The sequence below is a fragment of the Phalacrocorax carbo genome, chromosome 8, assembly GCF_963921805.1.
Source record: "Phalacrocorax carbo chromosome 8, bPhaCar2.1, whole genome shotgun sequence".
Taxonomy (NCBI): domain Eukaryota; kingdom Metazoa; phylum Chordata; class Aves; order Suliformes; family Phalacrocoracidae; genus Phalacrocorax; species Phalacrocorax carbo.
Genome location: NC_087520.1, coordinates 32235140 through 32260556, shown reverse-complemented (window position 1 = coordinate 32260556; position 25417 = coordinate 32235140). Strand labels below are relative to the sequence as shown.

General features: G+C 40.4%; 1 long non-coding RNA gene across 1 annotated transcript in view; it reads right to left on the bottom strand.

Annotated features, from left to right (window-relative positions):
* Nucleotides 1–25417, bottom strand: part of LOC135314785 (uncharacterized) — a 216175-nt gene that overhangs the window by 955 nt on the left and 189803 nt on the right. The window contains exon 6 of the long non-coding RNA XR_010374270.1: nucleotides 342–20680. This is a non-coding gene — a long non-coding RNA (uncharacterized LOC135314785). The remainder of the gene's footprint in view (nucleotides 1–341; nucleotides 20681–25417) is intronic.

Below are 25417 nucleotides of genomic sequence, written 5' to 3'. Positions count from 1 at the left end.
AGCCTTTACTGGGAGCCTGAATCCTGCTAGCAGGCAGAGCCCACTTCCCCAGCCAGGTGGAGTCAGACCCCACCAGTCATAAAAGCTTTTACTGTAATAACTATTAAATACCATTTAATCAAATAGTCTAATAATCACTTATGCTTTGCTTTTCCACCCAAAAGCTTAGTGTGCTTCATGCAGTAAGTAAGCATCATTATTTCTTTTCACATATGGCCTTAAGCCATGTAGCACTGCAGTGAGTTTTATTACCACCTTGCCAGACTCCCTGCACAGTGCTTCCCCTACCAGGCCCCATGAAGGCACCCATGAAGGCAGGGATAGGCAATCCCAACATGTACCTGAGGAAGTTAACTCTAGCAGCCACTCCACTCAGCAGTGGCAGTCCTTCAGTCACATCTCAAGAATGGGTTAGCTGGGTCCTCTGCCAGTGAGGCTTTGTGCCTTCCGCAGCAGGATGGGTTAGAAAACTCCTAATAGGTAAACAGAATCAAAACAGAAGTAATTTTTGTATCAAATTCCTAGTGACAAATCATATTTTGAATATTTGAAAAACTGTTTTTATTAAAATTGATGTTTAAAAATTCCTGCTGAAATAACAGCATTGTGAAAATTATAAAGGCTTGGAATGTAAAAATACCCAGTTCATATTAAGTGAGTTTTGTTTCATAGATATAAAAAATAAGTAATAAAAATTAAAAGGAAAGGCCATTGCATTTAGACCTAGTTCTATTTTAATAAATCTAAGGCTGTTATTGTAGTAATAGTGCTGCTGAAGTGAAGAGTTTTAGCTCAAATATGTCTCTCGATGTATAGCATTAAACCTTCAGTTTTACTGTATTTACTACCCACCAAATTTGATTGATATGTAGCAGCTGAACACTGAAGCGCTGATATCTTTGTAGTCAATTAAAGTCAGGAATTAGGAACACAAAGGTGTTTTTCAGAGTCTTAAGTTAGAGTAATAACAAGACTCTCTTTTTGTTCTTCTCTTCTACTAAAATTATAATGGGGGACTATTGTGCTCTACACCAACTAGCAGGTACTCTGTGCAAATCATTTTGGTCTTAGGATCATAACATTTGTAGCCATTTATTAATTTAATCCTGCCAGCAAAAGGGACTTCTACAGTGCAGAAGCTATCACCTTGCTACACTCATACCCCGAACAGGTGATGAACAGCAGGAATACCACAGTGAGAAGCTCCCTTTGCAGTTTCTGATCCTGCAGCATCATCCACACCAGCGATTCTCGTGAAATCAGGGAAACTATTCAGGTGCTTAAAGTAAAGACTGTGTTTTGATGACCGTATTTTTTTTTGGTGTAACTGTCACTCAGATATTAGATTAAGTGGCAGATAGCTAATGATATTTTACTCCTAGGCAAACTGAAATTGGTTTTTGATGGAGAAATCCTATGGCATTTCCACAGCTTTCCACTTCCAAATCAGATTTCAGTAGAGAAGATTCACAGCAGCATTTGTTCTGGCAGCAGGATTCTTCATCACTTTATCCATGTGACTTCATCCCTAAGCCATCCCTGAGGGGATGGTGGCTGGGAGAAACTCTGAAGTCCCCTTCCTGGCTCATGAGCACTTTTCCAGGGAAGCCAGAAGGAGTCTGGATGGACCATTGAATGAAACCAGCATAATTCCTCCTGAAGGGACAGTCATCTCTTAGTCCCATTCGTATATTCCACTGTTAGCCCAAATCCTCCTTTGTTATGAAATGCAGGAGTATTGCTGACCTCAGGAGGCGATGATGATTAACAGCGGATGAGTATCTGGCACAATAAGCAGACACTGAGACTTAACAGGACTGGTAATGCTGACTGCTTTTGCTTTTGCTGGGCCATGTTTTATAGCAACTCATGAAATCCCATAAGCAATTCCAGCACTGTGTAGCTGGTGACATTTAAGAATATTTCTCCCTGTAATTTTTTTAAATGACTAGCATCTCCATTATTTGAATCATAGAATCATTTAGGTTGGAAAAGACCTTTAAGACCATCAAGTCCAACCATTACCCTAGCCCTGCCAAGTCCAACAATAAACCATGTCCCTAAACGCCACATCTACACATCTTTTAAATATCTCCAGGGATTATGACTCAACCTCTTCTCTGGGCAGCATGTTCCAATGCTTGACAACAATTTCACTGAAGAAATTTTTCCTAATATCCAACCTAAACCTCCCCTGGCACAGCTTGAGGCCATTCCCTCTTGTCCTACCACTTTTTACTTGGGAGAAGAGACCAACACCCACCTCGCTACAACCTCCTTTCAGGTAGTTGTAGAGAGCAATGAGGCCTCCCCTCAGCCTCCTCTTCTCCAGACTAAACAAGCCCAGTTCCTTCAACTTCTCCTCATAAGACCTGCTCTCCAGACCCTTCACCAGCTTTGTTGCCCTTCTCTGGACACAATCCAGCAACTCAATGGCCCTCTTGTAGTGAGGAGCCCAAAACTGACCACAATATTCAAGGTGTGGCCTCACCAGTGCCAAGTACAGGGACATGATCACTTCCCTGCTCCTGCTGGCCACATTATTCCTGATACAAGCCAGGATGCTGTTGGCTGCCTTAGCCACCTGGGCACACTGCTGGCTCATATTCAGCCGGCTGTCAACCAGCACTGATCCTTGTTAAGCCTCATACTATTGGCCTCAGCCCATTGAACCAGCCTGTCCAGACCCCTCTGTAGAGCCATCCTACCCTCAAGCAGATCCAACACTCCCACCCAACTTGGTGTCATCTGCAAACTTACTGAGGGCGCATTTGATCCCCTCATCCAGATCACTGATAAAGATGTTAAACAGAACTGACCCAACACTGAGCCCTGGGGAACACCAATTGTGACTCGCCACCAGCTGGATTTAGCTCCATTCACCACCACTTTTTGGGCCCGGCCACCTAGCAAGATTTTTACTAATTTTTAATAACCAAAATACTAATGGATGCTTGAGGAGCCTTTAATTCATACCCTGCTGTTTGGAATTAATGCATTCAGAAATTAAAACAGTGCAGGTCACCTTTAAAAAGGACGAAGCTGCAAAAATATCCAGTGTTACACATACAAAGCATATACAATGAAATGTACTTTGACTTGGTGTAGAAGCAGTGTAATATACTTGATGTGACATGGTATTCCTACCATATTTAAGCAACGTTAATTACTGCCCTAAATCCTCTGTCAGAAATAAGTCCTGTTCAGGACTCTATTCTTAGATTTTTGTCAGGTTTTTTTGTTCCCTCATTTTTTTATTAGACTGACACGTTTTCATAGTCACAGGGGCCAGTTTTGCCCCTACTGATAGAAAGTAAATTGTGAAAGTGGAGGGCAGTCCTGCCCCTGCGCTCCTGCAGTGGAGCAGGCAGCGCTGCTGCTTGCAGTTCACAGGCAGCGTTCAAGCAAACTCTGGGGCTCAGAGTGTCTCCCCAGGAACATGAATATGCTGATGACATGCTGACCTGCTTCTGAAAACTGCAGAAAATTGGTGAGGGGCAGAAGTGAATATTGGATGTAAACAAACAAAAAAAAAAGCAAGAGAGAGAGGTGCTAAAATGTTCACATCTCTGCTTCCACCACAGTGACTTTCACTGTGGAGCTTCTTCCTCAGAGTAGCTCACAACAGGTTGGCAACTTCTAGCCTGGTTGCCTTTAAAATGTCACTGGTTTAACATCAAATCCAGAGGTATAATTGCATTTTTCCTTCGTTCTCCCCACCCGCGAAATTCCAGTCCTGATCAGGCCCAAACCAAATTGACAGCATATCTGTGCTCTCATAAGAAGTCTGTAAAAGGTCATAGAAGCTGCAAGTTCAAATGTCTGGATTGTTTTCAATATACATGATGACCTTCCTATTTCCCATCTGCAAGCAGTGGGCTGCACTGTCTTGAAGTTATTCCAGGATCCAGGTGATAGGCTGAAGTCTAACACAGTGATTGAGAAAGAACTGATTGGTCTTATATTAGGAAATTCAGGCTTAAAACTGTCAGACTGTGCTATCTCTTTGCTTTTTTCATCCTTACTCTGGACAAGTGGCATTTCCACGAAAAAGTGTCATTTTACTTTCCATGAAACAGATTAAGGTAGAACGCACACTTCTGCATTCTGGCTAGGCACAGTTCACACCTAATGCAGCAAATGCATTTTTAATTGCCTTTAGTTTCTACTTTCTTTAGCTTTCTTATCTGATATTCTTTGTTAAACAATCTAACAGTATAAGGTACTCATGCAAGAACATACAGAAAGAGAAGGCAACATACTATATTCATAATGATGTAACAGTAGCTCATCCTTTAGTACACCGTGCTTGCAATTAAATCAAGAGCAGTCAGAAAACCAGATTACTCCACACTGTAAAATTTATCTGAAAATTAAGGCATATAGCCTTTTTTAATAAAAGGCACGATGCTGGCTGCATAACACTTAGGAGTATAAGATGGCAAGAGAAGACAATATATACAAATTGTCATCTGTCAAGTCCAGTCAGCATGTGGGGTTGCCATTCAGCAGCTCATCCTGCAGCAGATGAGAGCTGCTGCACCTCCACTGCTCAGTGCAACCCTGCATACAAAAAGGGATATAGTAAATTTATTGGGAAGAGCTTGAATGAGGTGGATCACCCAGAGGCAGAGCAGCAGAGTAAAAGCCAGCTCAGCTCAGTCTTGGGAATGATAAAAAAATACTCTGCTTTGCAGAAGTATACTAAATACAGGGAAGCAGCCAAGCTTCAACATTACCATGAGAAGCTCTGACTCCCAGAGAGGCCAGCAGTGCCTGGTGGTATGGAGGCGAGTATTGCTTGCCTCTGAAGTGTCTCTACCTACATATTGTGGTTATTCTCTTTGAGTAACATATTTGCCTTTAACTTACACCGGGATCTTTAAAAACTTTATCAGATCACCATCTTGTAATATCTTATATTTTAAAGATCATTATTATAAAATAATATTTTATAGATTATAAATTAACACTTGTCCCTCTTCTGGGGAAGAAGTAATATAATCATCCTTTGGAAGAAATACAAATGTTGACAAAACTCAAAAAAATGCTCCACATTTGGGTCTACAAAATAATTTTAACAATTGTTTACCAACATCCTGATTTATCACATTCTTAAAGTGGTATTATTAATGGGGAATTGAAGACAAAATATTATTAATAAAGACTGAAAGAAGAATGCTACTGTTAAAAATGTTACTAAAACAAAGAATGTTAAGTCCAAGAGAGAGCACCACTGAGTTAGGTAATACCTTGTATTTCCCACTGGGCTAACAGAAACTAGTAACACCTCCCACACAGAAAATTGACATATATTTGACCTCAAAGAACTCTCAGCACTTCATATGGAAAAAAATCCATATAAGAAACCAACAGATCAGACAAGATCTGCAGCAACTTCTTAAATGCTTAGGCCTCAGTTCTCCAAGTGTTTCTCTGTGACCTGCAATATAAATGCCTCAGCAATCTGCCAGCTCCTAAAGTAAAGGGTGAGATGAACCTACTGTGCAAGGTTTTAAAGAAGGATACATGTTTTCCATGTGTGAAACTGGAGAATTTGCTTTACTTTTAAAAAACCTAAGATTGTTTCTCCTTTCCTTTTCATTATTTGCATTGCCAGGATCACATCATGCTATGCTCTCCAGTAGTATAAATCTAGAAAATCAAAAGAATTAGAAATTCAAGTCACATCCATCCAGTTTTTCAAGAGAGACTCAATGGATGACTGGACAACTAGTATAATTACTTCATCATCACAGATACTAAGCAAATAAGACCTGAACTAGAGGTGGGGCAATGAGTTTTATTTGCTTAGAATGCATTGATTTATTTTCCTTTTTTAAAATTATTTATTTATAATAAATATTTGATGAACTATTGGAAGAAGAAAATGTTGCTGTTAAGAAGTCATCTCTAGCATTCCTCCAGTCAAGACCTGAAGCTAAATTTAGTATGAAAAATTTTTTTATTAAACACTGCTGCATTAGGTTTTCTGATTTGGCTGCTACATAGCTCACAGAAACAAGCTGCTATGGCAGAGAGGATACTGCTCTTGCAGAAGTGAGGAAGAAAGCTGAGCCAGCAGGACTTGCAGCATCCTCTGCAGTACAATGGCCTCTGTTTCCTGGCCTCACCACAATGATTATCCAGGTACGGGGGGGGTAACCTTCCTGTGCTCACCTGTGGGCCTTCTGCCAGGACTGTTTGTTTTAATAACAGTTTAACATAAAATACATTTTATTTCTGTCTCTTCTCTCTCTAATATATTTATAGATACTCAGTATTCAGAGTTGTTGTGCTTTAAATTATTTATAAGATTTTCTATGTTAAATACCTTTATAAATGCCACTTAAGCTGTGAGAACATAGAGTAATACTCCAAATGGATGTGAGTTACTGCAACTGTCAGTTAGGGATTTAAGTACATAGCATTCCAGTGTACTGCGTCTTTGAATCATGAGTGAGTGAGATAGCGAGAGAAAAGGTGTTGACGCTGTGAATCTGGCTAGTGGATAAAGCCAAAATCATGACTTCTGTTAAATCAGTGCAATCAGAAAATGTACAGGAACCCCATCTTTCCAATTAATACTAGATCATAAAAGAAAGAGTTCAAGAAAAAAAAAAGTTCAAGTAGAAAAAGAATGTTATATATAAAACACACAGAACACAGAAAATCATATTAGGCAGAAACATCTTGTGTTAAACACAGCATATCTGGGCTGGCACACAGAAAGGCTTCTAAGTATTTAATTAATTTTCCTTTACAGCTCAAGACTGTATTTTTATTTTTTAAGGAACTCTGCAGCTGCTCTCTGCCTGAACCACAAAAACCTATCCACTTAATAAAAGAATGCAACACAACTGATTGAAGCCAACCATTTCAAAAAGCATCCATTACTTTTGGATGCTTCTGGTTTTAGATGTCTCCCTTAATGAGCTTGAATGTAAACATGCTCTTAATAATTCTGCCAAAACTAGGCTAATAAGTCGATGTCTTCATTTATCAGCCGAAACACCTGACGTCATCCTGTACAGATGAATTAGGTGCTCTGACTTAATAATTTATATTACTTTTCTTTATATGAAATAAAAAGAAACTTTGGGCCAGATTCCCTCTTCTGTTCCCATTCTTCCCAGCAACCCTGGCACTGGGAGAAAGCAGCCTGGATGGGGATGCCAGCAGAACACCTCTGCAGCAGCCTGCCTGAGAGGGGGGCACCTCCACACCCTTCTCATTGCAGTGTGCATTTGTGGAATGGAGAAGGGCATGTGAGAGGATGTATATTTTTCAGTCAGCACATCAGCCTTTAATCAGTAATGTATCTTTTCAGTATATTGGTGAATCAACCCACTACCCACTGTTTCAGTAAGACTGTCGGTGACTATGGCTCCTAAATTAGAAATGAAATTACTATTTTGTTCAAGCAGGATCAATTACTTGCTCATGTTTCCTCAGTGCTCACTGTACTCAGAAAGCTGCAGGGCTAATGCACATGGAGGAATAAGTGCTGATCTGGGACGTGACACTGTGGAAGTTTGGTTATGGCCTATTGATAAATGAACATTTTATGGCCATGGTAGGAAGGAATCAGACTGAAGAAAAACCCATCCAGAAAATTGAACAGCTTATCCCCAAAAATGAAATAAACCAGTCAGTGGGTATATCTGGCAGATGGTGGCAGTCACTTGTGAAGGGCTATGTTCAGAGCTTAGAAATAGGGACTGCTACAGAGAGTGACTTGAGAAACTGATAGATGTGAGTGATGCCTCTCTCTGCTTCTTGACTTCTGGCTGGGAAGTTTGGACCCTGATCGTGGCCAGGATGAATTTTCTGTTGGGTAACTTTCCTGCAGCCCACAAGCCTAAGGCAATTTTTCTCAAAGGAGAAAGAGTTGCATAGCCCCAAAGGACCAACAACATTCCAAGAATTTATGGGATTTAAGTCACTTCCTTGGTCACAAATGGTCCAGGTATAGGAGCCTCTCATTCTCCAAAGAGGTTGTGGCACCAGAAGAGGAGGTGCTGCCACAAGCAAAGGAGAGAAGATGGGAACTGAAAGGCAGATTGCACTTGATTCCACATGCTTCATGTGCAGACTCTGATGTTTTTCTCAATGTTCTCAGGGAAATTAGATTAAAACTAAGCCCTTCTCACTTCCCTTCTCCCAAGATCTGAACTAGTCAACTTCTGACAGGGGGTTTCTTTGTCAGCAGAACACACCTTTGTATAGATTCTAGTAGGGAATAGCAAAACTTAACCTCAGCAGCACATTTGGTACGTGTAGATTAGAAGTTGTGTATTACAGAGTGGTAACTAATCAATTTTCAGCAGATAGGAGCTTGTCAGGTGGAAAGAGAGTGGGCAGAAAATACTGGCTATAGACAAAGTCCAATACTCATAAGAGGTATTGAACATATGGAAACGTTCAAGGAAACGTTCAGGAGAGTCTGAATTTTACAAAAATTTAAATACACTTTGCTAATTTAAAATAATGGTAATGACCTCTGTCAAAATACATAAGTTCCAGCAATTAATCTGCAAAAGCATCCTGGAAAAGAATCTGAGATGAAAGAGCTTAATGAAATGAATCCTTAGAGGCGAGCAAATAGTTCTAACAAAGTGTTTAGTGGACAAATAGTTCTATTTGTAGAGTTTTAGAAAAAAAATGCAATATACATTTGTTCAAGGTGGCTCCTGTTAAGGATAAACATATGTCTGACTTAAAATCATCCCTGTGAAAGCTCTACTGATTGTCAGGAGGCTAATTTAGGTGATAACATGTAGGTAATAAAATTTGGTGCATAAATATACTTCTCCCTTCCTTGTGGGTAAGAGTCCTGATGCTCAGATGTGACTTTGCTCTAATTTAAGCCTTCTACATGGTGAAAATTTTTGAGCAGAATGATTATTTCCAGGATGTAATTCAGTCATGTCTAGTTCACTGCAGGCAGTCATTCAAACGCAGAGGCAGGTATCCAGGTGAATTGGAAAGGACAGGCTTTATAGCATGCTAGGAATTAATTTGTGTTTCTGGGAGTCAGGCTGTATGGATGTCATCTGTGAGGTATTTGAGCTGGCAGGCAGTGTAACCACCCAGTGGGCAGCAGTCACGGTGCTGGGGGACTGCAGCTCTAGCCCAGCTGTGCCAGAGCACGTTCTGTCCCAACCCCAGGGACCTACAGCCTGCTCAGTTCAGTGCTCATCTTAAGCGTATTGAACGAACAGAAAGGAGAATAAGGTATATATTTGATTAGGCACAGAATAAATCATATGAATAAGCAGAAAGGTATTTGAAATAAACAGTAAAAACTCTATAAAAATGCTAGAATTCAAATATTTACAGCTACTTAAATATTAAAGCTTTTACTTCACTAATCTGTGATTAACCCGCCATGTAAAAATAGATATTTGTTTAAATAAATTGACAACTCTGCTAGTTAGAGATAGCGTTTTCCATTGTTCAGAAGGTCTGCTTTATTTTGATCTTTTTTAGGAGATAATCCTCATAATCCTGTATAACGTTGACTATGATATATGTTCTCCTGTAGAACTCTTTGCATGCAGCAGTGATCCTGCTACCACTCACTAGTTTCTGCTACTGTGGAGTTCAGGTTTTCAGGAAGAAACTGGAAACCAGTTATGAAGATGTTAACTGCAGTGATAACCAGGAAGAATTCAGCCATTATACTGTTAACAGATGAACACTAAGCACTGATTAGAATTTTCTATTCCAGCAAAATCAGTATTTTTCTTACAGCTATGTGTGTACTTACGGTCTATTCCAGTACTTCCAACTTAAGCCACCATATGTGGAAGTTCAGTCTGTTTTCCCAGCATTATTATTCTGTCTATGAAAGCTCTACATAAGATGTTTTCTACCTATTTTTATTGCATATTTCTTAGCAGTAAAGACTCTCTGAGCTGTGCTTTACACCTCAGAACAAGTCCGTTGGGCAGATGGTTGCTCTAACAAATGGGAAGAAATGTCAGAAGCACTTTTGCATACCTGGGGAGTGAGGCGCACCAGTCCTGCTCCTTGCTGCCAGCGCCAGCCATGGCATGCCGGCGCTGAGCCTGCCTTGCTTACTCGGCATGAGGGCAATAGGCACAGGGACAAAGACCACCCCTCTGGGGATGATCACTGCACTGGAGAGAGGCTGCTTTGCACTGCCTGAACTATGTGGCTGTATCTCTGAGACCTCCTCCTGAAAGCCAAAACCTCACCAGAATGTTTTCCATTTTCTTCCTGGGTGGCACACACAGCTTTTGCTATAAACACTACCCCCAAAATTTCAAAGATAACTTTGAATGGGGAACTCCTAGTTGGCTTTCAAAGGCATAACCTTACCGTGCTTCATCTCATATCAGTATTACATTATCTGCTTGATAGAATATAATTTTATCCTACGGGTGATGATTCCTCGCTGCTGCTTATGATTTTGTACAAAATACTTTCTGCCATCAGGGAAGGCATCTTTTAAAGTCCAACTTCATGGCCTTATTTTATGGATGATTTAGGCAGGATTGTTTGGCTAATGAGACTCTGGTGAAGTGCATCACAGTGAATCACAGATTAGCTAATAATTATTGAAAATCCTGATAATAGCAAGCAACATTTTTTGCATTAGGAAGCTTTTCTGTTGTCTATAGATTCTCTGTCAATGTGATACCATGAAGTCAAAAGCAGATCTCTGGAAACCAGAGGCCTGAAGTTGGTGATGATAGGCATGGCTAAAAGACATAATATTAATTAATTTTTAAAATAATTTGCATGTTACAGTATGGCCCTACAGAAAGAGGAGGGGTGCTGTGGGAAGGAAGAGGGTTCTGCTGGAATAATCTGTGGCTTTCTGCATGTGTGGGCAGTCACCAGCATCTAAAGCAACCCGGGGGAGGGATGGGCAGGAGAACTTGTTCAGAAACCAAAAAAAAAAAAGCAGCTCTTTGTTACCCCAGGGAATCACTGGGGCTCATGGGGGAAGAATGAGGCCCTGGAGAGCAGAAGCACAGGGGATTTTAATTCTCTGGCAAATTCTCCATTGTGCGCAACCATCCTGGGAAACAGCGTTGGGGAGTGATGGATGGGACACAGGGACATGAGGGCGCAGGCAGTGAGGCCATGGTGGCCTACTGAGCTGTGGGTAGCTGCAGCCCATGGGCACGACTCTCATGAAGTCTCCAAAAGGTCTCACCTTTTCAGGGGTAAAGTTAATACCAGAGATGATTAAAAAAAGCAGGTAGATTTCTCCCTCCAATCTGACTGCTGTAATAATTTATGTTTTTAAGATACTTCCCTCTTTATTTAGCATTTCTTGCAAGATATTTTTGGTGTTGTTTTGGCTGGACTTGGATCAACCTCTATATCCAGCAAGAAAGAATTCAGTCTTTTTGCCAGATATTTTTGACCTTTTCTTGAGCAATAGCTGATAGCTTTCCAGACTCTGTCTAACAGTAGAGGTTAAGCTAAGACTAAAATGTTCACCCAGTTGTACTTGAACTTCTGGCTTACCCAAGTAGAAAAAAACCATGCACTTTAGAGAGAGAGCTGCTTCCAAAAACATTGAACAAGAGTTTGGGCTATAATTTTATATGCTATTAAGTTGCATTGCACTGAAATTTTTCTACAATATTCCATACAGACTGAAAACTGCCTTTGTAGTTTATGAAATGTTAATACCATAGCAAGAATTTATATAGGTGCATAATTAGAAATTATAGCCTGGGGAAAAAGCCTTATTTATAAAGTTAAATTTTTTAAATAAACATGCAGCTAATGACTCACCTTTTACTCTCCAAATATATTAGATGTCTATATTTTTATGAATTCTGCAAAGTAATTGATAGGCTTTAGTATAACCCTGATAATACATGAAGGCACATTACACGAGTGAATGTTTTAGATGTGGTGAGTCCACTGTTAATTATAGAAATGCCTTCTTACAAATCTAGGATACCATCTGTCCTAAAACTATGCTTTAGCTAGCTCTCTGCCTGCATTCTGTGCAGCTGTACTTTGCCATTACACTCAAAATAAATAGGAGCGTGCTATAGTACAAGTTAATGAATAAATGACAAATTACTAAAACTGTCTGACCAGATTATTCAATCTCTTCATCATGAGTCAGAAATTCTACTTACGTTTCTTCATCAGCTGCATTTACATGTGTATGCTCCCTCAAAGTATGCTTTTTTGTTGTCATTGTTATTACACATTTTAATGGTGGGTTAGAGTTGTCAGATTTTTGCAAATTAAATGAAATGCCAGAGAGAGAGAGCACATGAAACACAGCGTTGCTTCCACTGAAGCATTGTTACGTCCACATCTGACTTGTGCTGCTGTTGAGAGACAGAGAGTAGGAAGAAAGTGTTCCTGATACCACATGCTAATGCTGCCAAACTGAATGCCAAAAATCTTTTTTATCTTGGACTCAACAATGGTTTTGGTTTTATCCCTGCCTTTGGACCGGAAGTTTTGTGAGTCTTTAGTTTAACACCCTTCTGTGCAGAGACTGTATCTTATCTCCAGGACAAAGAACCACATAAACCTTTGGTTTAGGTAAACAGTAATGGTGGGGATCTGTTCCTTGAGTTGGACATTATGGAAATACCAGCTTGGCGTGGTATGCAGAGCCTGTTTTATTCACTGTCATGATTCACCTTTCATCGCTGATTATTTGAAATTTTCTGGCAGGTGCTTAGTGGGCACTATAGCATTTGTGTTTAAAAAACCTGCCTTGTTCATGCCCATAACTAATTCTTTGGTGATGCTTCTTCCCTCAACCTTTCTCTTCCATTCCTGTTACAAACCCTGGCTACTTTTTATATAAATATTATTATTTACATTTGTTCTGATTAGTAAGTTCAGAGCGTGCGAGGCCTGCTAAAGGAATTGAGTGGCTCCTTTACTCAACCATCTTAGCAGGAAAAGGCTTTCAGGGCACTTGATATGGGCTAACTCCACTGGGGCCTTCTTCCAACTCAGGATGAGCCAGGAGTGTCACACAGATGCATGTGTGAAGTTGTAGCCCCTGACTGTGGCGGTGAGAACTAATGTACCTAGTGTATTTGAGTGGGTGGGACAGAGCAGGTTGGGGCAGATAGATTTGGGCCATTTCCTCCAAATTGTTGTAGAAAAAAATGATATTTTTAAACAATGGTTTAGAATCTGTAGTGTCACCCACATTAGACAGCTAATAATCTCCATCCTACAAGCATGATGGAGAAGCCCCTGTGATGGGGTAGGAGAACTAGCTCTTCCAAATCTTAATTTCAGCCCCTTCATCTTATGCTCCTATCCACGTAACAGTATCTAATCACAGCATATATGAATCATTTCTGTCTCAGGGTCATAATTTTCTCTGTTCTTTGGCCCTCTGTAGATGACAGCCTTTGCAGGCAGTCACACCTTCACTGGGGACGGATACACACTGATACTGCTACAAGCAAGAGTGGACCTATGTACCATGCTAGTGTCATGCTGGCTTCCCTTTTCCATGGTCATCAGCCAAGTGCATTCTTATACCCTATTGAAATGCACAAGAATACAGTGTCCAATTTGACGAAATCTCCAAGTAATTATAAAGTACTTTTTCCAAATCCCTATGTAATATACTTTCAAAGTTGTCCTGTTTTCTTTCTCTTTGAATGCATATTCAGAGCAGGTGGATTTGTAGGCACACAATGAGAAACTGATTTTGAAAAGAGGCAAAAAAATTGCACTGGCTGGTAAAGGGCTTCTTGCTGCCCTTTTATTATGATGTGAACACAACTTGCTACAAATTCTTTACTTTGCATTTCTCTCAGACTGTGCTGGCTTTGGCTGGGGTGGAGTTTATTTTCTTCACGGTAGCTAGTACTGGGCTATGTTTTGGATTTGTACTGGAAACAGTGTTGATAACACAGGGATGTTTTTGTTCCTGCTGAGCAGGGCTTACGCAGAGTCAAGGCCTCTTCTGCTTCTCACCCACCCCACCAGCAAATGGGCTGGGGGTGCACAAGGAGTTGGGAGGGGACACAGCTGGGACAGCTGACCCCAACTGACCCAAGGGATGTCCCACACCATATGACATCATGCTCAGCATATAAAGCTGGGGGAAGAAGAAAGAAAGGGGGGACATTCAGAGCGATGGCAATTTGCCTTCTCAAGTAGTGGTCACACATGATGGAGCACTGCTTTCCTGGAGATGGCTGAACACCTGCCTGCCCATGGGAAGTAGTGAATGAATTCCTTGTTTTGCTTTGCTTGTGTGTACAGCTTTTGCTTTACCTATTGAACTGTCTTTATCTCAACCCACAAGCTTTCTTTTACTCTTCTGATTCTCTCCCCCGCCCCACAGGGGGAGTGAGCAAACAGCTGGGTGAGGCTTGGTTGCCAGCTGAGGTTAAACGACAACACACAAAGATAAATGAATTGTCAGTCCTGTTCACATTTCCTTTTGATGGCTATATAAAAATAATATCCAGGTGCAAAAAAAAGCTTTCATTAATTCTTATATTTATTAAGGTGAAAGGAGGAGTATTTTGCAAAAAAAAATGAGGAGTAAAGAGACAGCAGTGAAATGTCTGCTCCTTTTCCAGAGGATATAACTTGTGCATGATTCCTAACTTTAGGAGAAATCTGAGCAGCTCTTTAAATGGATAAAAAACTTATTGATTTCAAATTTCTGTAATATTATCTCAGTATTACACCACTCCAACACTAAACAGGGTAAGTTAAATGCTGTAAGGTAATGTTGAAATTTAATCCAGGGAATATGACCGCACTAAAAAAAAAAAAAAGGAAAAATTCTGTATTCATTGCACAGAGATGCCTAATATTTTTTTAAAAAAAAGTCAGCATTGCTTTTTATATGTGTATGTGTCCATAAAAATATAGATACAGATATCAGGGTCATTTCTTCAAAACTACCTTGGGAAAAGATGTCCATCATAAATCATTTTTACTGGGAGCAGTTTGGAGCTGAAGAAGCCCTGAGTGCTGCCATGTAGCTGACACAGAGTCTACCAAAACTTACTCTTCCTTGGCAGCACAACAAAATGAGTTACAGCCCAGCAGGATGGCAATGAGCTACTTCCAGTGCCAGGAAGGTGAAACAGAAAAAGGTATTTGCCATCGCTGCTACTGCCAAAGATGAAAACACTAATCACTTGTGGCCAGGGAAGGATGGGCACAAGTTGGAGGAGGAAGGGAGAGGGTAGCAAGCCCTCTTGGGAGGCAGTAGAAAGGGGAAGGCTTAACATCATGGAGAAGAGAGAAGGCTGCTGCACAGGCTAGACAAGGTAGCCAGGCATGAGACTTGCCCTCTGAGATGGTCATCAGGGAAAGAAGAGTTGGAGCCCTCAAGAGGAACTGGAAGAATCAGAGCATGGTTTTCACAGATTACCTATGGACCCTCTGCAGGTAGGGGTAAGTCTGTCTGCAGGGAGGGTAAATTCTTATAGTCTCAGATGCTTTTGTGGAGTTTGGTCCTTTACTCTTATTTTTTTTCACAGCACTGCTTTTTTCCCCTGTTTGTCATTACTGGTAGAGGAATGGGATTTATTAGATTCAGATTTTGAGAAAACAGCAGGCCTCAAGAGAGAAATAAAAGTTTGAAGACTTTGATAATTAAGATGGATAGATTTGTAAATTGTTTGAAGCTCACCAGCATCACTGTGAGCTCTGGTGTACTCTAACCCCCTGCCCTACCTGGAAAGTGTTTGAGCAAAGAGTTTGTAAATGTTTAGGTGGGACAGGGAAAGGGCAGTATGTCCCTGAACTATATGAGACAGGATCAAGTCTAAACTACCACACTGAAGTTGCCTTATTTGCCCTCCTTACGAGATGCAAAAGGTTTGGGACAATTAATTGTGTCTTTTTTATTGTTTCAGTTTGGAGCATAAAACCCCTGACCTTTTATCACATCTATTTAGCTGTATATCCATGGCTCAGGAGACAATTAAAAGTGAGATGCATGTTCTGTGTTTGGCAGAAAAATGCAGTACTAATTAATTTTCTAGCTACAACAGTCCAACTGTGTTTAGTTTTTCCTTTTTGCATTCACATCCAACTCTACCTCCTCTCTTCCAATGCATTTTATACAAATTTGCATCTGTATGTGTTTATGTGTCTGGGCAAATCTTCAGAGTAATATTTTACTACACTTCTTATTAGCACAGAATATATAAGACATTCTCCAAAGGTTTGAGTTTTCAGAATATAAAACTCTTTTGCTTGTTCAGCCTCCTCTAAACGTGATGATAAATCATTCATTCCCAGACACTCAGTGGCCCACAAAGTATGATATCGACTCCTCTCCTAGTGCAGCCATGTGAGATGTTATTTACAGCCAAGGTCCCAAGCCATCGTTCCACTCCACTTTGAAGGAATAACTCTCTTTATCAGCAAAGAAAACAAGCAGGTGGTCTACTACAACATTCAGAGACCTCTCCCGTTCCATCTCTCTTCCTCCCCTCAGTGGCAATATGAACATCAGGGATGGGAGAAAAATAATGCTGTGTTTCCCAAAGAAATTAATTTTACAATAGTTCAACTTTAATACCTTTGAACATAAACACAAATGGGAAGAAAAATTAAAGCTTAGGTTTACAAAGCTATGAAAACAGCAGTAAACTGCTAGCAAAAAAAAAAGTGTTTCCTTATCATCAGGAAGCAAGGGATTTAGCCACTGGGAGATGTTTTAAAACCTATTTTTTAAAAATCTACATAAACACTATTTCTGAATCTGTGTGAAATTCAGATCCAATTCCAAAGGCTTCAGGAAAACCAGGCAGGAAAGCTTGACATTTTTTTTGAAAATGTGAGGTATCTGAAAGTACAGCCTTCCCTAATGAAGCCACAATTTAAATATCAAGTTTTACACAATGCAGAAAGATAAAAAAATCCAACCCACATCTTATATCAAAACCAACTGTTTATAAAGATTATCCCTAATTTTTTTTTAATACTGTGTGTTTTGACAGATCTTGTGCCAGTAGTGGATGTGGTGAGAAGTTAGTCCTCTGTTAACCAAGATACTGGCAGGCTGCACTTCTGGTATTTAGCAGTTTTATAAATGCTTTTGTAAGTGAGATAGCCAGTTAAAAGCTATTCCCAGTGATGGGAGACCACACAAGCTAGTGCATCAGCACTGCTCAGCCTGCTGCACTGTGCGTAAGACCGTGCAAGCCCTGATGCTTTGCATTTTCTAATAGCTGGGCTGGTATCTAACATGTGTGTGCTGACACAGCAACTGTCTCTCCCTTGCGGTGGGACCCCAGTGTGCTCCATGCAGCTGAGCTGCTCCATCAGAAAAGGGGCTGCTGTGCAGTGGGGTAGTGTGCTCAGGAGCAGCCCGCGCAGCACAGCTGCAGTGGCAGCCCCAGCTCCATGGGCACTGATGTGCTGGTGACACCACCTTTGCTGTCACACTGTGCAAGTGCTCGCCTGTATTGAGAGAGTAGATCTGATTAGCCTGTAGTCTCTCCAAAGTGGGGACATCTTTCTGTTTGTTCACTCAGCCCTTCATTAAAAGAGACTTTGACCATGGTAAAAATGACAATATGCAAGAATTGAGACCCTGAAGCTTTCCCAGCTAGACTGCTTTTTCTCCTTTTTTCCCTTTTCCTTTCAATTTTGGATTTCTTTGTCCCCGTGACAGTTAAGAATGATATAAATATTATGGGCTAGATGCTTGTCTCCCAAACTTCTAGTAGTATTGAAGCAGCAAAGGTATCTGTGTTTAAAAACACAGGATGTTCACTAGCTACTTGGCTGAATGCTCTTTGCTATGCAAAGCTCTGCAATATTTTCAGTAGTGCCTTATAATGTCAGCTTTCAGAGTATGATAAGGTATCTCCACGATGTCATATTGCATCAAGTGGAAAACCAGCATAAGAATGACTAGCTCAGGAATATTTTACACAAAATTATTGAAATTTTTAAGCTGTTTCTGCTTTTACACAGGAAGTGGAATAAATTATATAGGATTAAAGTATTTTTAGGAAAGTTCTTACTTTTTGGAAAGATCACTTAAATGAGGAATGTTATATTTATGAACATGTTTGTCCTATACATTCCCCTCCATCACCCAAAAGAAAGGACTGTATGTCAAAACAGTCAGCAAAAAGCAGGTCTGTTTGGTGATAGGGTTATATTCAGACCATGCAACTACCAACCTGTATAAGATACCTCATTTTACAAGAATATCACTTTCTTGCCTGCAGAGTGGCTCTTTACCTGATGTTCAATCATTATTTTCATTAGTGGAGAAAAATCCTTCAGGAAGATCATTCTTTTTAAAAGCCATATGCAGCTGTGTGGCTAAAAAGCAGAAATGCTTTAAATTACATTAACCATGCTTGCAAATTAAAGGCACAATAACCCATTTGCATCTGTGTAAATTGGTTATTAGACCTGAAGTCAGTATTCATTTGTGTACATCTAGTTAAAAGATAAAGGAGTAAAACAGACCCGCAAGCATGGTTAGAGTTTGTGATGGATTGGAATAATAGTGATACCACACAGACAGTAAATCATGGGAGATTCTAGATGATGGCATGAGAAGCAGGGAAATTTGCTTCTGCATTTAGAGACTTTTCTCTACAAAAGTGATGTGAATATTGCCACTCATCCTTCACTTCAATAAATCTGCGGGATGAGGCTTAGGAATATCTTAAAAGTAATTGGAGTACAAAACTGGCATCCTCTCCTGGATGTGAAAATATCTCAGGAGAGCTTCAGCTAGCGGGCATCAACATGATCATTAAACTTTCTCTCCAGATCAGGCTTCAGATTCTGGTAGGGAGCTACACTCACTGATTTTTAGATCCAAAATTCAAATTTAGATTAAAAGAGTTTAAATATCTATAAGGAACATCTGGAAGTCTTTTCTCAGACACTGAATAAGCAAAGGCTTCAGGACTGGGTTCTTTGTTTGTGTGTGTTTGGTTAAAATATACAACAGCATCAGTGTCAAATAAATGGATGTACTTGAAAGAGCTACAAGGAATTACAAAAGACACTTGCTCTCTTTATATCAGCTGTGTGATGCTTCATGCTCCCGCCTCTTGCTGAAGCTGGTGCTATAAGCAAACAAGCAAACAAATCCCAGAGCTGTGCAGACAATGTTGGAGACATCATTAGCCATGGCTGGGGAATAAACCAAGACATCCTGACACTGGAAAGCAACAGGTATGTTGAGTCATTGTTCAAACCTGTTCAATTCAGCCATTTTGCAAGGTAATGCAGCAAGGACTGTATAAGCAAAATGAACTGATCTCAATTAGGGTACTTTTCAGGTCTGTTGAAATATTAGTAACAGTATAATAAGATCCTTGTAGTTTAACAGTTGAAAACAAGAGAGTTTAGAGGAGAAAATAAACTTTACAATTCAAAATGCACTCTACAAATATTGGGTCATTTCCTGCTGTCCTGATTTACGCAAACATTCGGGCCTTAGCTGGTCTGAAGAGTAGCCCTGTCTATAGCCAGGACAAGCGCACTGGTGCCAGTCACAGTTATTTCAGTTTTATCGGTTCCCTTCTGAGGACTGCACTGGGAAGCTCCATTAAGGGCTTATGGTGCCAATGCAGAAAACGCCTAAGCACAGGGAGTAGAGAGTTTCATCCAGTGGGGATTAAAACCCTGACCCTGCATGTCTTTGCAATCAGTAACCTTGTCATGTTAGTTCAGTTTGTATTTTGTATTTTGTAATGGTCATGCATCTGACATTAAAGTACATTTGGTTAATGGATCTGTGCCAAAGAGCACAGGAAAATAAGTATCTCTTACAAGGAAAACTACCAAAATTAGTGCTGCTTCTTCTAAGAGATGCAAAGGGATATTGCTGATTAAGGGTCATTGCTTCCTCTCCCACTGGGACTATATCTGTGCTTGGTGCGTCAGAAGGGCAGCCTGGGCTGGAGGAGACAGAGCTTGGGCTGATGACAGAAATTAGGGGAGAACATTCAAATACTGAAATGAGACCTGGAGGAGTTGATTCCTTGTCTCTGGAGTTCTTATGCTTCAAAACCAAGGAGATTTTACTCTCCGTATATTTCTTTTCTCTCTCTTTTATTTTTTTATATATCTGCCTAAAAGAAAATCTAGTTTTATCTGGTGTTAGACCAATTATTACTAGCGGCTGTGGAACCTATTAGCAGCATTGACAACAACAGATATAGTCAAAAAATAAAACTGGTCATTTCCGCACTCTCATCTTAATTGCAGTTTCAAATCTAACACTGTTTTTCTCATTAAAATAATGCTTGAAAGAAAAGATCTGGGTTTGGGGCATTAAAAAATCTTCTATTTCCTATGTTCTTTTAAAAAATCTATGGTAATTATTTTTAGAGTGACAAGAGGATTATTCGACTTAATTTAATATAGAAGATTAAGTTCTCAGGAAAAAAAAATCACTGTAATGTATGCAAGTAGAAAAAAAAATGTTAACTTTTTCCTATATCATAAGAAGAATTTCTCCATCCTTCTGTGAGACAATCCTAACATGGTGTGTGCAGTGAGATTTAGTCTGGAGCTAAAACCACCTGGCTCCTGGAAGGATGTGTGCTTGAAGTAGTACTTGGAGAAGAACTGCTATGCTGGGGAAGTGACCAGGCCACTTCCTCAAGGATCCCTTTTTCTCCATGTTGCAGCAAGGTTGTGACAGGTGAAAAGGTAAAACAGAAGAAAGCGAGCAATTCTGTAAAACAGAGAGCAAAAATGGTGCAAACAGTTACTCCTTTTGTCCTGCACCAAGCCTGTCTCCATTCCCTCTCCACACCAGTTACAGAGCAAGTCCTTTTTCATTTTCATCAGCAGAACCCATTTAACTCTCTCTATACACCAGGGACGATGAGGACTGAGGGATGGAGTGTGTCTCTGCTCTGACAGGTTTACAGGAGAGGCAGTACATGCTTTGTTTTCAGGAACAGTTAATATTACCCACCAGAAGGACAAAGAGAAAGTAATTAAACTGTCTATCAGTCCTTGCTGTAAAAGGTGTTCCATTAGCAAAGCTTCAGCCATGAAGAGAGCAATGCTGAAGGAGCCTTGAGCATTCATCTGTCTGGGCACACATGTAAATCTCCCTTATCATGTGCTGGGAAATATGGGGCATTCATTGAACAGGCTAGTATCAGTGCCACAACCAAGTGTCAAACATCCACATCTGAGACCCCACACAAACTCACAGCTCTAGAAATTCCTCTTTTTTCCCCCAAATAGTTCTACACTGGAAAGTCTCTAGGTTTTCTCCTTTCCAATCCAGTTGTTAGAAATTCTTTTAAATTAAGTTTAGCTGTGAACTAATGGAAATAAATTAACTATGAAGTATATCATGGTGGTCCTCATCTTGCAGTCTGCAGTGTGCTGATAAATGATCAGCATCATAAAATAGCTGTTAATAGATTTTAAAGCCAGAGGGGAAAATTATGATCATCTAATTCTGACCTCCAGCACAGTGCTGGTGACTGGAGACCTCCCTGTAACTCCTGCATCAGGCCCACTGCTGTTGACTGAGTGGCAGGACATTTTTCAGCTAGACAAGCCCACCAGCCCCTTTACATGGAGTGTCTCAGATCCTCACTTGGTGAAAACCATCATGGTCACAGCACCGTGTGTGAGGGATTTTAGATGATGGTCTGTGTAGGGCCACAATGGAAAAATTACAAGCTGAACACAGCTGTGAGAACACAACCTTGAAGAAGGGAACTGGGAGGATTGTTATTGAACAATATGTTGTTGCAATTGAGGGACCACTGTTAGCTGACAGAGCACGCACCTGGCAGGCCTTGTTGCATGCACTGGCCACACATGTGGCAACGTCTAGTCAGTACTTTTCCACTGTATACGCTGAGGGTATAAAAAAGCATGTCTCAAAGCAGAGAGAGAAGACACAGAGCACGCTCTATGAACCACAGGGGATGCCCTGAAGGTGCCATGCCTACCTCCCTTCTTCGTGATGACCCCACTAATGGTCACCCTCCTGCTCAGTGGTATCTCGGGTGTAGCTGGGTTGGCAAGACTCTCATAAAGGGAAAACAATATGCTAGTTACTGTTTATGCCATGCTATAATAGAGCAATATGCTAGTAACTGCTTATGCAAGGCTATAATAGAGCAATAAACACTGTTGTGCTTTTTAAATATCATGTGTAGGGTGAACTTTGTGCATAGAAATCCTGTGAACTTGCTACACCATGTTACACGACGTGAAAATCGGGTCTGCTACTTTCTTTTTTTTAGGGTGCCATGAATCCCATTCTCTTTGCTGAAGGAGTGTTGTTCTCATTCTTTCTCTGCCTGATCCATCTCTCCTAAGCTTTCCTATTGCCCTTAAATTTCCATCCCAGCAAGCTGTCTATCAGTTTTTTCCCTATCCTCACTGCAAACTGCCCCCAGGCCCTTCCCTTTTCATGGTCTTCTGCTCTGGCCTGACCAAATCTACTTGTTGGCTTTGCTTTTTAGGGACAAGTGTCAATATCTTGCTCATGGCAGCACAATCTACAGAAAGGTCTCTCTTGACTTTTCTTTGGTTTAGCTACTTCTGCAGACTCTTGCCTCCTGGAGGCTACCAATGACAAAAACAAGCCCCAGGTGAGCAGATATTTACCTGTTTCTCCACAAGCAGGTAAAGACTACCCACTTGGGAAATACGTCACTACTTATAAGCAAATCATGAACAGACAAAAGGGATAAATGAATTAACTGATCCTCTATCAATCACTGTGCTATGTCTACTTTTAGAATTGTGAGCACTATAAATCTCAGTTTTCAAGGTTCGTGCTCTAATCAGTTACTTCAAAATAAGAAAACCAAAAATTTTTTTCAGGTAGTTCACTGTATTTTCCTGCCCATACGTTCACATTCAGGAGAAACTCCACAAAGTACAGTTCATGGCTGGCAGTGCTGCTCATTACTGTTCAGAACTGCTACACTGTTCTCCTCCTACTCAAGAAGTTATAATGCCCCATGGGACATTATAAAAGTTAATCTTATTACTAGAAAAGTCCCAAGTGGAGTGTGAGTCCTGAGCACTTGCCAGTTTTGATTTGTTCAACACCATTCTTTATCTTTACATGTGTACAGGCCCTTTTCACCCTGATGGGGCAATATTTGCGAACCGAGACTATCTACCACTCCTATTAAATAAATATGTAGATAAATAAATAAATATATAGATAAGTAAACAAATAAAGCAGCTGTACAGACACAAGAATGGTCTTGTTCAAAACTAGCCAGATTCATGACCTGACAGACAGTGGCAGGAGAAAGACCAGAGTGGGCTCCCCTGGCTCTCCCTAGGAACTCTTCTCACACCCCAGGGGATCACTGAAGGAGAAGCAATTGCTGAAAACTCAGCTGAAAGGCAATTGGAAATACTTGCAGTATTTTCTTAGTGACATGGGTTCCTGTGTAAGTGCCAGCAAACACTAGTGTATGAAGCAAAGGCATGTTACGGTTCTGCTGGCTTACTCTAATCAAAAAGTGGGATGGCCCAAATCGATTCTTGAATGTGGCTTTCCTGGTTAACACTGTATAATGCCCATTAAAGCACTGTCAAGCCTTGAGGTGATGAGGGCATAAAGCACATTTTGATCCTGAAGAGCAAAATTAATTACTTGGCTTGGGCAGATGGAAAAGCACACTTGTATTCACTGCTATCTAGCAGACCAGGAGCAGAGTTTAGTCCAGTGAGATCAAAAATAGCCCAATAAAACCTACAGTCAGCAGCAGTACAGATGTCTTGTACCATCTCCTAAGCCATTTACTTTTAGAAGCTGGAAAACGGCAACACTAGAATTTTAGGTAAACATTTCACTGCAGGTGATCATTGTACTGAGTAGAGTTAACTCAGGCTCTCATCTTAAAACCATACTCTCAGCATTTAAGACTTCACTCTTCTGCCTCATTCTCTCCCCCAAAAGACCTTAAAACCAAGCAAAGGCTTCAGCAGCCAATGCAGGATCACTAACTTTAGGGACTCATTTCTAAATCTTACAGTACATCGCCACTGCCCTCAGAAGCAGTTGCTGATTATCGCTTTCACAAATATTTACTGCTTTCTAATTCTTGAATAGAATATATTATGAAAATCTCCATATGCCCAGGCACAGCTTGACTTATTGGGTGAAAGATGACAACTCTATTTTGGATTCACACTGCTGAGAGAACACTTACTATATTGAATTTATACCTATTTAAAATTGCCTCTACAGATAATAAATTCAAATGTTCCTTTGATAATTAATCTGTATGAAAAATAATGCCAAATAATGTGCAAGGAAGCAGGCAGGCCTTTATGGGTATGATTACAGCATTTACTCCACTTTGGGAACTGCTGGAACTGTCTACATAAATAATACCATGCCATTATCCTTAAAGCAGCACATTTGTTTTACAATGAACCCTTGCAGGGAAAACTTTCACATATATACTATTGAAGCTTTCTCTGCACCTTAATCATCTATCATATCCTTTAAGAAAAGATCTCCTAGAAGAGAACTCTTTCCCCCCCCCCCACTACTGCTTGATATAAAACCATAATGGTTGTTAGGCATATTGGAAACCCTCTCATCCTTCTAAAAGAAAATTTCTGTTCTTTATTCATTCTACTTTGATGCCCCTGTAGAGAAAGAAACTTTTACTGTGCTTTGTATGAAATTCACCAAAGTGCGTATGTCATAACTGCATGGTGAACTGCCAGAGTTTCAGACACTCTTTCTCCCAGCCTGACGTGTCTCAGTCTTTCACTGCCACCCTGCTGTGCTGCAGCTTCTTCTTAATTGCATCCAATCTTTTTGCTGGGGCACTTGTGCTAGCACAGTGATGTGCTGCCTGCCTGGGGCACTGCCCATTGTGCAGTTGGCTCCTGAGCTTTGGGTGAAATCCATCAGACAGTTGAAACAAATCCTGTGCGCAGTGAACACAGCTGACAAATTATAACCTCATCCTATTTGTTGCTATCAATGAATTCTAAGGTAACAGCCGTATTTTCTGCTAAAGTCAAACCAGATGAGTACTAGGAATTGCAAAATAACAGCTTCATTACGAACAGGAGGGGCCTATGCAGCACTGAGTCCAAAAGGATAGAATTACTGACCTGCTCCTGACTAACATTGGCATCAGGAAACCAAAAATACATGGATGAGGAAAAGTGGCAGTTTTGTTGAATACTGCTACTAAGTGGCAATTACAATCTAATCAGAAACTTTAAAAGGAAAAGCAGGAGTAACTTGATTCAGAGGCCTTTTACTGTCAATTACACTAGACCTTTTCTTATTCACTTTACTAGGCAGTTACTGAGTGATTGCTGATGGAGTGAAATCACAAGTGCTGCATGCCATTACAGCTGCAGCTGCAGCTCTCCCAGTCTTACCCACATGGACACTTCTTATAAGTCAAAATGTGATCTGATAAATTATGAAACAAGGACTCCA